Source organism: Bubalus kerabau, chromosome 6 (genome assembly GCF_029407905.1).
Source record: "Bubalus kerabau isolate K-KA32 ecotype Philippines breed swamp buffalo chromosome 6, PCC_UOA_SB_1v2, whole genome shotgun sequence".
NCBI classification, from domain to species: Eukaryota; Metazoa; Chordata; class Mammalia; order Artiodactyla; family Bovidae; genus Bubalus; species Bubalus kerabau.
Window position 1 is genome coordinate 4,447,064 of NC_073629.1, and position 14,443 is coordinate 4,461,506.

Genomic DNA, 14,443 nt, shown 5'->3' on the forward strand with positions numbered 1-14,443 from the left:
GTCTTTTAACTTCATGGCTGCAATCACCATCTGCAGTGATTTTGGAGCCCCACAAAATAAAGTCAGCCACCGTTTCCACTGTTTCCCCATCTATTTGCCATGAAGTAATGGGACCGGATGCTGTGATCTTAGTTTTCTGAATTTTGAGTTTTAAGCCAAATTTTTCACTCTCCTCTTTCACTTTCATCAAGAGGCTCCTTAATTCTTCTTCACTTTCTGCCATAAGGGTGGTGTTATCTACATATCTGAGGTTATTGATATTTCTCCCAGCAATCCTGATTCCAGCTTGTGCTTCATCCAGTCCCGCATTTCTCATGACATGCTCTGCATATAAGTTAAGTAAGTTAAATAACCATCCCACAGTTAAATGTAATTCAGTTAACCATTATTCTTTATGGACCTCATTGCAATTTTTTCAGTGTCATAAAAATATTGCAGCAAACATCTTTGAGCCAAGCAGTTAAAAATTATTTTGGATTTTTTATTAGAATAAATAATTTAAATGCAGAAGCAATTTAAATGCAACCGTGGCTAATTAAAGTCATTATTAGACAAAAAAAGTATGTTAATAAGTTTGGTTTTAAGAGAATCTGTCCAAGGCTGAGAAGGGATTCCATTAGAATAAGGAAGGCCAAAAATGTCAGGAGTTTGAAAGGGACTGTGTGGGTCAGGCCCTAATCAGTACGTTGTGGGCCCTGTAGGACCTCTGAGCTGATGTTACAATGGTGAAATGGCTCCTTACCTAGCATGCTTCACTTTGGAGTTGGTGCTTTCCTGACCACACAGTGCCATATGATCTAAATGACCCCTTGCTTATCACAAAGGCATAGTGTACTGGGTCTGCATGATAACTGATAAAGAGGTCACTGTCATGTCCAATCAAGAAGCTATGCTGTGTCTTTGACCCAACTTCTATGAGTCCCTTTCTTGGGGACTATATTTCTTGCAGGGGGGCATGACTTTATGTGAACAAAGTAAATAGTTTATTGCTGCCTGCAATCAACATGTGTTTTCCTGTGTCTTTATCTTGGTACATCCTTTTCTCTCTGCCTCTAATACCGTTTCTTCCCTTGTCACCAGGTTGGCCCCTGTGGCAGAGCCTGTTGCTTGCTATTAATAAAAGAAACCCAACTTAGGTAAGGGTTGGAGCAGCAGCATGCCCAGTTGGTGGGTTCCTCCTGAAGTCCAGTGGAAGATACATGGTTGGTCTAAGCCAGTCATGGTAATCTCATGTTCCTTTGCCAACAATTGACATAGGGCTGTGTAAACAACCTAATTATGACTAACAGTGCCTAAGAGGAAGTTTACTGAAGACTTCTAGAAAATAGTTTTCACCTGGATATTGAGAGTGTCCCTTCCTTTTCCACACTGGAACATTGTAATATAAGAATGTGTGTTGCATGGAGCTTCAGCAGCCATCTTGCATCATGAGGGGTGACATCCCTGATACATCACTGATGATGGGCTGAAATGATGGAAAGAGCTTGACTCCTTCAGAGAACAAAATTCCCCACATGGAAAGCAACTTGTCAATTAGACAGAGGGCAAACACCTAGCACTCACCTGTGCCATCACATCACCAGTGTAGAGCAATGACAAAGTTAGGAACAGACTGTGTTCCAGACCAGGGCTGATGCTGCGGCCCCATGAAGGCACCCCGTCCTAACTTTCTTCAGTCCTTCTGCTTGGCCGTCCTTGGCTGTGGGTTTTCTTGAATTGTTGCTTTAGACCTGCTTCACCTCTGGTCAGCCTCTCTCTATCTTACCAGAGCTCAAGATAAGAAAATGAAAATGTCTTAACAATTTCCTTACTGACCAGAGCTGACACATGCCACTTCTAGGAGAAGCTGGGAAAGAGGATTTGAGGTGCACACAGCCATCCTGAGTAGAACTGGAAATCTGAGAAAAGAGCAAGGGGGATGGGTTATGTAGACAGAAACGTTATTTGGGAAGATGCTCCAACCACCCTGTTGAAATGGATGTCTTTGGTACTCAGCATCTTTCAGGGAGGGTGAAAGTGGGAAGGAGCCTTGACAGATGGACATCAAACTGGCCACCAACCCAGGCTTGAGCCAAACTCAATGAAAGGACATCACATTTCTTGTTCTCTGGTGCCACAGAGCCAATCATACTTATTAGATCAGAAAGAAGAAATGGCTTTGAAACTGATTAGGAACCTGCAGGGCCCACTCAGGTTCAAATCCTTTCCATGTCCCCTGTTTCTTATCTATAAGAAACAGGCTTCATTAAGCCTCCTAGACCTTCCCTGAGTTCCAAAGGGTAGATTCAAACAGAGAAGTGAGGGAATGCAGAAATGAAGGAGGAGAAATCAAGAAAAAATAGTGCAGGAGTAAAGCAGCACTCTCACTCCTCCTGAAAAAATATACATAACAGTATCTTTGAGCTCTTCTGCAAGACAGCAGAAGAGCTCTAAGGCCCTCTTCCACGTGGGGGACAGTGACTTCAGACTGAACACAAGATTCCTGGAAAATAGCCCTGTTACCTCACCACCAGCAGATTAGAAGAAAGTCACATAATCTGCAGCCCCCAGCCCAAATTTTTGGGCATAAGCCGCTCATTTTCTTTGCTTGGTCTTGCAATAAACCTTTTTCTGCTTCAAACTCCAACGTTCTGGTTTGTTTGGTCTCACTGTGTGTGGGGCACATGAACTTGCATTCAGTAACAGCTATGGTTTAAAAATAGTTCAGCCGTTCCTCTGCATTTTCTCATCATGTTACACTGCTGGAATTCTCCCTCCCCCTCTCTCTCTGTCTCTCTCTGGCTCAACCTTCTGAAGACCCAGTGATCTCAAGCTTAACTGCACGCCATTATCACCTGGAGTGCTTTAACAATTTCTGTTGCCCAGATCTCCCAGCAGGCCAATTAAATCAGGCTCTTTGGAGATGGTACCCAGGTCTTAGTAGTTTCTTAAATCTCCCAGATGACTCCGATGTGCAGCCGAGGTTGAGACCCCTACAAGGAGAGCAGTGGTTTGAAATCCTGGCCACACATTACAATCATCGAGGGGGCTTTTAAAAAATGCTGATGCCAATTCCCACCCCCAGAGTTTCTGACTTAATTGGGTTGGGGTGGGGCCCAGGGCAACAATCGTTTTTTTAAAGCTCCCTAGGTGATTCTAATGTGTAGCCAGGTTTGAGAAGCACTGCAATGGAGTCACAAAACCAAGGAACAAAAGAAGGAATCTTCTTTTTTTCTGGACAATAAAATTTCTAAAATGCTGTCATCTAGCATGTTTATATGCAAAGCTAGAACAGTGCTTCTCAACCCAGGTGGCACATTAGAATCTCAGGGGAAGGTTAAAAAATATCGAATTCCTAGGCTGTCCTCTCTGAAATTTTAATTCAGTTATTGGGTGGGGACCTGGAGTTGTTGGTATGTTTTTCAAGCTCTTCCATGATTATTATACCAGCCAGGATTAAGGACCACTGCAAAATAATAGTGATGATGATGATGATAACTCACAAAGGGTATAACTGTGCCAGTAGAAGACCCTGTTAGTTAAGGAGGGGGCAGGTTTTATCTATGGCAGGGCTGTTGAGCATCAGTTTGTGCCTTTTCCCATTGTTATTGCTAATTCTGTAAACGCTGTACTCATAAAAACCTATCTTATTTAAGAAGCAGCCCTACTCATTCCTTGCCTACTTTCTTGCTGTCACGTCACTCGATGAGAAGTCTCTAGAGAGTGAAGAAAGTGAAGTCGCTCAGTCGTGTCCGACTCTTTGCGACCCCATGGAGTGTGGCCTACAAGGCTCCTCCGTCCATGCGATTCTCCAGGCAAGAATACTGGAGTGGGTTGTCATTTCCTTCGCCAGGGGATCTTCCCGACCCAGGGATTGAACTTGGGTCTCCCGCATTGCAGGCAGACGCTTTAACCTCTGAGCCACCAGAGAAGCCGAGTCTCTAGAAGTGTTTTGCAATTAACTCACAGTGTGGCTTCAGCCATCTAAGGCTGTATCACATTCTTTGTTTAAACGATGTCAGCTTTTTCTGTCCCCTTATTGCCCTACCCCATCAGTCTTTGTGTGACGATCTTACTCAGACTCGTTGTTTGGGGTCATGTAAACAAAACCACCAGCCTAAACGTGTTATGGCTGAGACAGATGCTCCTCGTGACACAAGTGTGCCCTGGACGTTGGGAGCCATAGCCGCCGCACAGCTGAGTCCTCCTCTGCCTCTGCAGAGGCGGCAGGTGCTGGCAAGAGGACACCCAAGGACACGAGCCTCTCTCCGCCGTCCTCCACACTCCCTCAGGATGCGCAGGGCTGCTCAGACCAGCTCAGGATGCAGACACACGTGGGGTGGTGATCTTGCCTGGGTGGGCCCAGGACAGAGGCTGGATAGGCTCTCCCTGTGGCTCTGGCCCTGAGGCCTTCCCCAGCTCTCTCGTCTCTACTCTTGGCGCCTCATGCTCCCATGAAGGGGACTGCACACGCCCCCTCCAAGCTGGGCTGTGTACTCTAGGAGAGAAAGGGGGCATGAGCCTCCACGTGTCCTTTGGAGAAGGTGACGCCATAGCCACATTTTCTAGGCTGTCTTTCTGCCTTTCTTTATACTTGGAATTATTTCTTTCAATTTGATCTCATAAGTCCAACATGTAGAAAGTTAGAAATCAGAACTTGTCTGGTTGAAGGGCTGTTTTTCAGTCACTAAGTCATGACCGACTCTTCTGCGACCCCATGCTGTACATCTGGAAGTTCGCGGTTCACAGACCGTTGAAGCCTAGGATGAAAGAGTTTGAGCATTAGTTTGCTAGCACATGAAAGGAGTGTGGTAGTGTGAACATTCATCGGCATTGCCCTGCTTTAGGATTGGAATGAAAACCGATCTTTTCCAGTCCTGTGGCCATTGCTGAGTTTTCCAAATTTCCTGGTGTATCCAGTGCAGCACTTTAACAACGTCATCTTTTAAGATCTGAAATAGCTCAGCTGGAATTCCATCACCTCCACCAGCTTTGTTGGTAGTAATGATTTCTAAGGCCCACTTGACTTCACAGGTTCAAGACTGAGACCCTCCAAAACTTCTACAAGCCCCTAAATTTCTGCATCACACAGACAAACCACCTCCATTCACCTTCCGGGTATGTTGAGGGCAGTGTGAAGCTTTTTGGTGCCTGCCAGTTACACCATGAAGGATGCAGCTCTGGATTCAGGCCCAGGTCTATACGCCTCAGAATACAGCCTCTCGCCTGCTCCTCCTGAAAGAGAAACCCGGTTGGTTTGAGGGCTGCCCACTGCTGTTCCCACAGGCCTGGCTTCCAGGTTTCAGAGAGCGTTGCAAAGACAAAAAAAGGCTGCCCCTCCTGCCTCTGCTGTCTGACTGAGGACGCGCAAAGACGAAAGAGGAGATAGCATGTGTTAGCACCCAGGTGCATGCGATCAGGAAGATTAGAAAAGCCCAGTCTCTGCTCAAACTGCTTGTGTTTGCATTTTCCAGGGTCCAGTGGAAATTGTTAACATGGCTGTTAAATGACAGTTGGCAGCTAGGAGTGTGGTCATCGACTAGAACAAAATATTAGGCCAGAAATTTAAAACAGTGAATTGATTCCTTTTCTCTCTGATATAGAAACAAAATGAGTACAAGTTTCCCAGTCTAAGCCAGAGTGTGTCTCAACCTTACTCCAGTGGCAGGGAGCAGAACTCCCTGTGGAGGGCCGTCCTCTGCACTGAAGGATGTTTAACAGCGTCCTTGGTCTCTATTCACTGGAGGCCGTGGCGCCCACCCTCCAATAAGTTGTGACAATAAAAAACGTCTCCGAACATTGTCCCCCAAGGGTCAAAATCATCTGAATCACCACTCTCATCAGCTGGCTTGGAAGGTAAAAGATTATTTGCCAAGCCAATTTCAGGCCACAGGTTTAGGGCATTAAAAATCATTTCGGAACTAGAAAAGGATTTTTTTTTTTTGGAGTCTTGATACTCACCAGGGTTCTTGGCCTTCCCCAATCAATAGAAACTGACTAGAGGCCAGACCAGACAAGAAATCCAGGCAAGGCTCTACTGGGGCCCCTGCTGCAGCAGCAGGGAGCAAGAACAAACCACAGGTTCCCTTGCTTGCTCACTCCCTGGGAGCGGGTGGTGAACTTATTCCTTATATGAGGCGAGGGTAGGGATGAGTCTGGGGCAGAGTGGAGGGGTGGCTCGGGTGGTTTGCCCACTCCTTCAGTGGTGTTGAGTGCAGAGGGCATGTGCAGTAGCCTGTTTTGCTCCTGGCTGTTCAGAAGTGGCAGTAGGGGGCTTCAATCTTTTTTGTATCTTTGGTCCAGAATTTGCCCCAACTGCTCCGTACTTGTAGTTACTTTTTAGTCCCATATGGTTTCTTTGTATTTTGTTGCTTGAGGCGAGATGTGTCCAGGTACAAGCATTGCAGCACTGCAGCAAAGGGTCCCAGGCCCCAGCCTGTCAGTCTGAGGGGAAACATTAGAGGCAGCTACTAGTGGGATTTTTCTGAGAAAGGACACTCCGGTCCATCATCCCACAGGCCAAGACCATGTGAAGCGTGGTCTGGAGGGTGGGATAACAGAGATCTAGATACGTGTGGAGGTTCCAGAGGAGAGAGCCTTGGGCCTCTATTGCAGGGGTTAGCCTGGACAGGATTGCAGCTATTGAATGTCCTGGAGCTTCTCATGGGCTTGCCTGGTGGCTCAGATGGTAAAGACTCTGTCTCCTTATGGGGTGGGCAAAGGAGCTGAGTGTTTGCTCTGGGGAAAGCCTTGGGAAAGTTGAGACAGGGTTTCCCAACCAAAGGGCACAGAGAGAGATGACAGGATGCACATGCCAAGGTTTCCAGAAGAGAGTGAAGCCACAGAACAGACGGGACCTGTCCATCAGCAGTGGACGTCACCTAGGGCAGAGTCTGAAGTCTGGTCACTTGGGCGCCAACAGAGCCTGCAGAAGGAAGGCCCCTCCATGATTTTAAATCACTCCCAGAAGATGAACTAGAGAAGGGGAAAGTGCTGAAATGATTGAGAACATTTGCTGCGATGATGTCTCCCTTGCACTGTCAGAATGAGTAGGGAGTTAGAAAGTTAACATTCAGTTTTAGAAAACTGTTACACATTTTGCACAGCCCTTTGTGAAACTTATACCTGCTACAATTTGCTTAAGCCAGCATTTTTCTGATCTTATTTGACAAGGAACACTATGTTTTTCTGATAAATATCTATGAATAGCCATTCAAACCAGTGTTCTTTTTACTACACTTTTATGGAATTCTGGCTTAAAATGGGCCATCAATATAAAACAAACAGGCAAACAAATCTACTCTTGGATCATCGTACTTATTATCAATAGCAAATCGTCTCTATTGAGTTTATCTTTGGTTTTGTCAGACACAGAGTGTCCAGAATTAAGAATCAGATAGGTGTGCTCTGAAAGGCCTTCAAGGGAAAATTCTAAGATGTCTAGGCGTGGGAGGCCAGGGGTGCCTTTCTAGTGCAGAGCTGAAGATGCGGGTGCTGGCAGATAAAGGGCCAGGTTTCAGACCCTGGCATTTCACCTTATGGGCTCCCGAGGCAGCAGTGAGATCCAAGTCTGGTGCTGGTGTAGTGCTGATTTACTCACTAAGTCGTGTCCAGCTGTTGTGACCCCATGGACTGTAGCCCATCAGGCTCCTCTGTCCATGGGATTTCCCAGGCAAGAATACTGGAGTGGGTTGCTATTTCCTTCTCCAAGGGATCTTCCCGACCTGGGGGTTGAACCCAGGTCTCCTGCATTGCAGGCAGATTCTGAGCCACCAGGGAAGCCTGGATCCGGATGGATCTGACCTTAAACATGCTCCACTCTTCACCAGCCCTCACCTTCTTTGGCTTTCTTCCAACTCCCTCTGGAATTTCCTGCCTGGCTTCTCAAGAGTCCCCCATAGTGGGAGGCAAAGATCAGAACATCACATTGCCAAATCTTAGAGAAAGCCCTAGCTGGAGGTTCTCACATGGCAGGAACTTCCCCAGCATCAGAGGAAGGTCTGGGGTCACACTTCACAAAGATACTTCTTTACACCGGAGCATTTTTGATCCTCACAGTGATTGAGGGGCCCTATTGGTATTTGTGGGTAGGGACTAGAATTGTTAAATATTCTGAAATACACTGTTCCACCTAGCATGACAAAGAATCGTTGCAGTTTTACCTACAGCTTTGGAAAATTGCTCCAGAACAGGCAAAAAGCCTATTTATATCAACGGTTATCTGAGGAGCCTCCATCCTAACAACTCAATTTACCGTAAGAACATAAAGGATGTTTTGCAAAATTTTAATATAGTCTAAATTTCCTAGGAAAGAAGGTTCCGTGCAAATCCAAAGGAAAATTTTTCTTTAGTTTTGTTCAAAATCTTACCAGATTTTTTTTCTACTTACTAAAAACAAACAAAAAACAGCCCATATAACATGTAGTAATGCTGCTGGTGGTACTTAAAATACCAATGTAGAGCATATCCTCTATGACTGTCATATTACTGTTGGTTCTGACTAGATGCGAGTCTCCAATAATTATATCTTCTAGAACACTTGGACCTGGACATTTACATACCTACATTGTTTTGTTATATATACAGCAAAACAATTTGCATTTTTATATATAAATATATGTTTATTTACTTAATTACTATATTTATATGTAAAAATGTTTATTTACTTATTTTATTTATTAATTTTTTTGAATTTTGAGTTTTTATTTTAAAATATTTTAATTAAAAAACTACTTACCTTGGATTTTTAGTTTAAATTACAGTTTAAATTAAGATTTTTATGAATTATCTTGAAATTATATGCATAAGCTAACTATTTTCCATTCAAGTTGTAAAAGTAAATGGAAGTCGCTCTGTCGTGTTGACTCTTTGCAACCCCATTGTAGCCCACCATGCTCTTCTGTCCACGGAATTCTCCAGGCAAAAATACTAGAATGGGTTGTCATTTCCTTCTCCAGGGTAACTTCTTGACCCAGGAATTGAACCCCGATTCCTGTATTACAGGCAGATTCTCTACTGTCTGAACCACCAGGGAAACCCAAGTTGTAAAGACAGCCCCAAATATTTATTACTGCTGCTGCTGCTGCTAAGTCGCTTCAGTCGTGTCCGACTCTGTGCGGCTCCATAGACGGCAGCCCACCAGGCTCCTCTGTCCCTGGGATTCTCCAGGCAAGAACACTGGAGTGGGTTGCCATTTCCTTCTCCAATGCATGAAAGTGAAAAGTGAAAGTGAAGTCTCTCAGCCGTGTCCTACTCTTAGCGACCCCATGGACTGTAGCCTTCCAGGCTCCTCCGTCCATGGGGTTTTCCAGGCAAGAGTACTGGAGTGGGGTGCCATTGCCTTCTCCAATATTTATCACAAGACACCCCAAAGTGAAGAAGGTCTGTGTTCAGGCAATGAGAGCAATTCTATGAATTCTCCACTGGAGGTCGCTCGAATCCCACCTAAATGGATCCGGGACACCTGGGGAGAATCCTATTTCTCTCGCGTTAAATCAGTAGGGATGCAAATTGCTATTAACATTATTCATCTCCCGCCCAACACACACACGCACAACACACGAGAGATTGCGTGTGTCTCCTCTCTTGTGTTTTCTCATTCACATGTGTGTCAGCACCGGCCTCCTTTTCGCGGCTCGTGCGCCTATCTTCCCTGAGGTTCAATATCAAAGATATAGAGATGTCGAGCTGCATGGGGGTAACTGCCTTATCTCTCTGCTCTGGTAAAAATCAGATAAATCGGCATTTTGCAGAATTTAAAATGAGACCATACATTACACGCTGGGTCGAAGTTTACCATGCCAGCATAGCCGCCCCAGGGGCAGATAGACAAGAGTTCTCTTCAACAGAGCTGTATAAGTGATATGACTCTTAACGTTACAATAGAGAAATGACCAAGGAAGGGGGAAAGCCTCAATATTTTTGAAAAATCTACTTGACTATTGAGGGAAAACATTTCTCAGTACAACACATCTTCAGGGCCTTAGCATGTTGAAAAGGCCTTGGCCACGGGAGATAACTTCAGTCTCTCTGGGTTTTTTGTGTCTCACAAAACCAATTTGCCTAGGTCTTCACTCCCATTTAGAGATGCAAAATCCACACACGGCACACTTTCTGAGGACTGTTAGAAAAAGTGAAGGCTGCTTCAGGACCAGAGTTGGAGCTTGAAGATTTGAGAAGTCAGTTCTGGAGCCCCTTCCCTTGAGCTCCCACTCCTTAAAGAAGAGAAACCCCCGTCGTGGAAAGGAAAGAGGCAAGATGAAGTAAGATGCAAGAGTGGAGTTTCTGCCTGCCGATGCAGGAGACAGAGGAGATGTAGGTTTGATTCCTAGGTTGGGAAGATCCCCTGGAGTAGGAAATGGCACCCCACTCCAATATTCTTACCTGGAAAATTCCATGGACAGAGGAGCCATGGTTTCAGTCCATGGGGCCACAGAGAGTTGGACATGACTGACTAAACTGACACACACAGTGAATGTACAATGGAAAACTGCAATAAGTTAGAGACAGGTTCTGTGACAGTTAACTGGTCTCAGGAAAGGCTCACAGAGGAATGATTTGAGCAGAGGCCTAAGTGAGGAGCAGAGGTTAAATAGATCAAGGCTGTGTGTGTGTGTGTGTGGTTGGGACTACAAGAGCCGGGGGGAGGATGATGGAAGTTGAAGCTAGAGGAGGATGTCTTCGAGGACTAAGCACACGCATGGACCAGGTTATGTGTGTGGTCTTTATTCCAAGAACAGAGTGAAGACAAGCTATTGAAGTATATGGGGAGTGGGATTGGATCCAATTTGCATTTCAAAGTAATAAATTGTCAAACTATAAAATTGAAAAAAAAGTTGAACTCCTTTAAAAAAACCAGTTTCATTTTTTTTTAAAGAAAAAAACAGCTAGCTCATTAATTAACGTAAAAACCTAATTAAAACATTGCATTCTTTTTTTCCCTCCTGACATAATCAGGGAAGAGACTGAATTTAAATATGATCATTTCCCTTTTCACAAAATTCATTTGTATGTGTAGGGTCATACCTCTTTTGAAGATCAGTTTAGTATTTATCTCTGTGTGTTTTTTGATGTTATTAAAACTCCCAGTTCTCACTGTGCCTTCTAAGTTTTCTAGGACTTCTAAAATATACTCACCCAAAGTCAGTAGAATCAACAGCTCATTGTATAAATTCTCTGTGGTATAGACCATCTCATTTTCTTTGGTTTTTAACCAAGTTTTTATTTCTTTTTTATCTCATCTCTAGAGCTGTTCGTACCTAGCCCACTGAATTTTACTGCTGTCCATAACAGTACTACTGTATGTACATTAAAGTGTGACTGTAGTCAACAGTATTACTGTTTATTACTTATTAGCAGTGACTTTGAAAATTTAGGCTACAAAGCCTCTATGTGACGGATCAACCAAATATTCTATTGTATGTGTTAAAGTGTGGATGAAAGAATGGAGTTTGTAATAGGATGTGATTTTGGTTATTGTTCCTGGAATTATTGGCCATTGTCCTTCAAGAAACAATTATTTCTAGTCCATAGCAGGAGTTATCAAAACTACGAAGTCCAGCTGATGCCTGGTTTGCACATCAAGGTTTTTGAGAACACAGCCACCCTTGCTTGTTCACGTAACATCGAAGATTTCTTTCATGCCACTACCGAAGACAGGGTTGGGTAGCCACAAGTCTAACATGTGTGCTATTTGACCCTTTACAGAGAAAGTTGCTGACTCATTCTAGAAAGCAGGTGGAGTTATTTATATATTCCTTTTTTGTAAGAACATTTAGTGCTAACTAGACACATGGAGAAAGCAATGGCACCCCACTCCAGTACTCTTGCCTGGAAAATCCCACGGACGGAGGAGCCTGGTAGGCTGCAGTCCATGGGGTCGCTGGGAGTCGGACACGACTGAGAGACTTCACTTTCCCTTTTCACTTTCATGCATTGGAGAAGGAAATGGCAACCCACTCCAGTGTTCTTGCCTGGAGAATCCCAGGGACAGAGGAGCCTGGTGGGCTGCCGTCTATGGGGTCGCACAGAGTTGGACACGACTGAAGCGACTTAGCAGCAGCAGCAGCAGCAGCAGACACATACTCTTTGCCTTTTAACGGCCATCCTAAAACCCTGCATTTTGCTGCTGGTCAAGTAAGACCCTGTAAAGGACCGATGATAGTTTTTAGCACTTACTTCATAAGCAACACTTCATTAAGCATTTTATACACACTATCTCACATAGCAGCCCTGTGAATTAGATAGTATTATCCTCGATTTGCAAATGAGTAAATTTAGATGGGAGAGAAGTTAAAATAACTTGTCTAAGTTCATAGAACTTGTAAGTGGCAGAAATGAGAATCTGATTCAATTTCTCTCTCTTTCCTGGGCTACTAACCACTCTATTTCACTGAATCCCCTGCGTATTTTCTATCAGAACCAACTGACAAAGGAAAATGGCTGTTGGGTTCATAAGTAGTATGTAGCTTCCTGGGAAGGAGCTGAAGTTGTCAGTTCTCAAGACAAAAGTACTTCCAAATACACAGAATTACTCTCCCTCAAAGAGTCAGCCAGACAGTGCACCTGAAGTGGGGGCTCTGAGACCTCCTCTGGAGCCATGGATGGGTTTTGTCATCAGACACACTTCTGGGGATTCATTTTTGAGAGATTTTAGTTTTATCTTGAAGCATGCCTGGTAAAGGAATCTGGATACAAGCATCCCTTGACCATGTGGGGGTCCAATATCCGCCATATTCAAAGCTCTCCTTTACTGAAGACAGAATAGTTGATGGAAATATAGAATTATTAAAGGGGCCCTCCTTCCAAGCCCCATCTGTCATGATTTGAATATTTGCATTTCACAAGCAAAATGATTTACCTGATGAGATGCTGCTGTTGCCATCACAGAGCACCCGCCACAGCTGGCCCAGCCCTGAGATGCTGGGGAGTTCTTAAATGACATATTACGGCATTGCCCGCAGCAAACTGAAACCCTTGATCTGCTAGTCAAGCCTGCTTTATTGCAATAGAACTCACTGGATGGACCTCTCAGAACCTCAGTCCACTTGTCCCCAGAGGCACCCACTGATTTGTGAAAATAAATTCACATCAGCCTTCAGTTGTTTGAATTCAACAGGTAATTTTCAAAAGAACCAGGCATTTGATGTAATTCAAATTTCTTTTCCCTTGAAGCAGTTTGTTTGAAAAAATAATATATTTTTTAATGACTCTTCAAACAAAATGGGAATAAAATAATACTGCACGCTGATGCTTTTGTTTCCTCCAGGATACATTAGGAATTATTTAAAATCTCTTCTGAACACAACAATACTCTATTAACCTCCCTGGTTGAGAGACAGGTCACTAGGGTTGAGTAAGTTAAAAAACAGAATTTTTTAAAGTCCCCAGCTATAAAATGAATCACCCAACAGATGCAGCGGGCTCTGTAGGAACCATTAAGAGCTATTTAGCTAAATAATATCTGTGCTAACAAGTCCCACATAGCAGATCTTGGTGACAATGTGCATTCTACAATGGCCCCAAACAGACCTCACACCGTAAGGGCTCTATCAGCTAATGAACATAGGGTAAGAGCTCACAAAAAAAATGAAATCAAGTGAATAAGAATCTTTTCACTGCTCTCCCTACTTAAATAGCACAGAGAAGAGCTATTTGTGGAGCTCAGAGAACATCACATCTCCATGTAACTTTGTCTCTGTCTCTGAGGACAGGAACCCCTCCATACTTTGGTCCTTCTCTCGTCCTTCTAGAAACTCTCCTGGCAAATATGCTTACAGAACAGTCCTCTGATGCTCCTGCTGCAGCAGGAGTGATGAAAATTCTCAGTTTATGAGTCTGTCCATTTTTCTACTCCTATTGATGACATCAATCTTCTGAACTCTCAAGCAATCCAAATCAGAAAGTCCGTGAACATGCGTGTGACAAGTTCTAATCCATCCCTCCAAACCAGAGATGTTCTGGCAAGGAATCTGGCAGGATTGTTAATGTGTTGTCATGCAATTTCATGTTAAAATTAATTTCCTTTGCTCTCTATATCAAATACCTACACCCCAATAGTAATTACTGGGTAATTGGTTTATCAGTTGCCAGAGGAGTTTGTGTTTATGGTATATGGGGCTGCTGGGACTTTGGTCTTTAAGTATATACTCAACATCTAACTTCTTTGGACATATGTATGGCTCATACTTTAGCAATATGAATGGTCAATAACCAGTTGCCACCCAGTGTGACAGATTAACAATAAAGCCTAGCAATTGTATGAAAAATGGAGTGACAGTTGTTGCCTTGGCTGGAGGATTAGGGATGGCTTCTTAGAGGAAGGGATGGAACACTGAGCCTTGAAAACCCATTTAACCTGGAGATAAGGGTGGAGGAGTGGGGGAGGAATAAGCATTCCAGGCAGAGGAATGAACCTAGCAAATTTTCCAGTGAGACAGGGTGGTAAGGCCAGGATTCCATTGGT

At 44.1% G+C, this 14,443-nt stretch overlaps 1 long non-coding RNA gene across 1 annotated transcript; it reads right to left on the bottom strand.

Annotated features, from left to right (window-relative positions):
* Positions 1-1,342: 1,342 nt before the first annotated feature.
* Positions 1,343-5,270, bottom strand: LOC129655907 (uncharacterized). Its single transcript, XR_008716131.1, has 4 exons — positions 5,091-5,270; positions 2,503-4,739; positions 1,564-1,898; positions 1,343-1,465 (listed from the first exon to the last, which is right to left on the bottom strand). It is a non-coding gene; the product is annotated as an uncharacterized LOC129655907 (long non-coding RNA).
* Between the last annotated feature and the right edge of the window lie 9,173 nt (positions 5,271-14,443).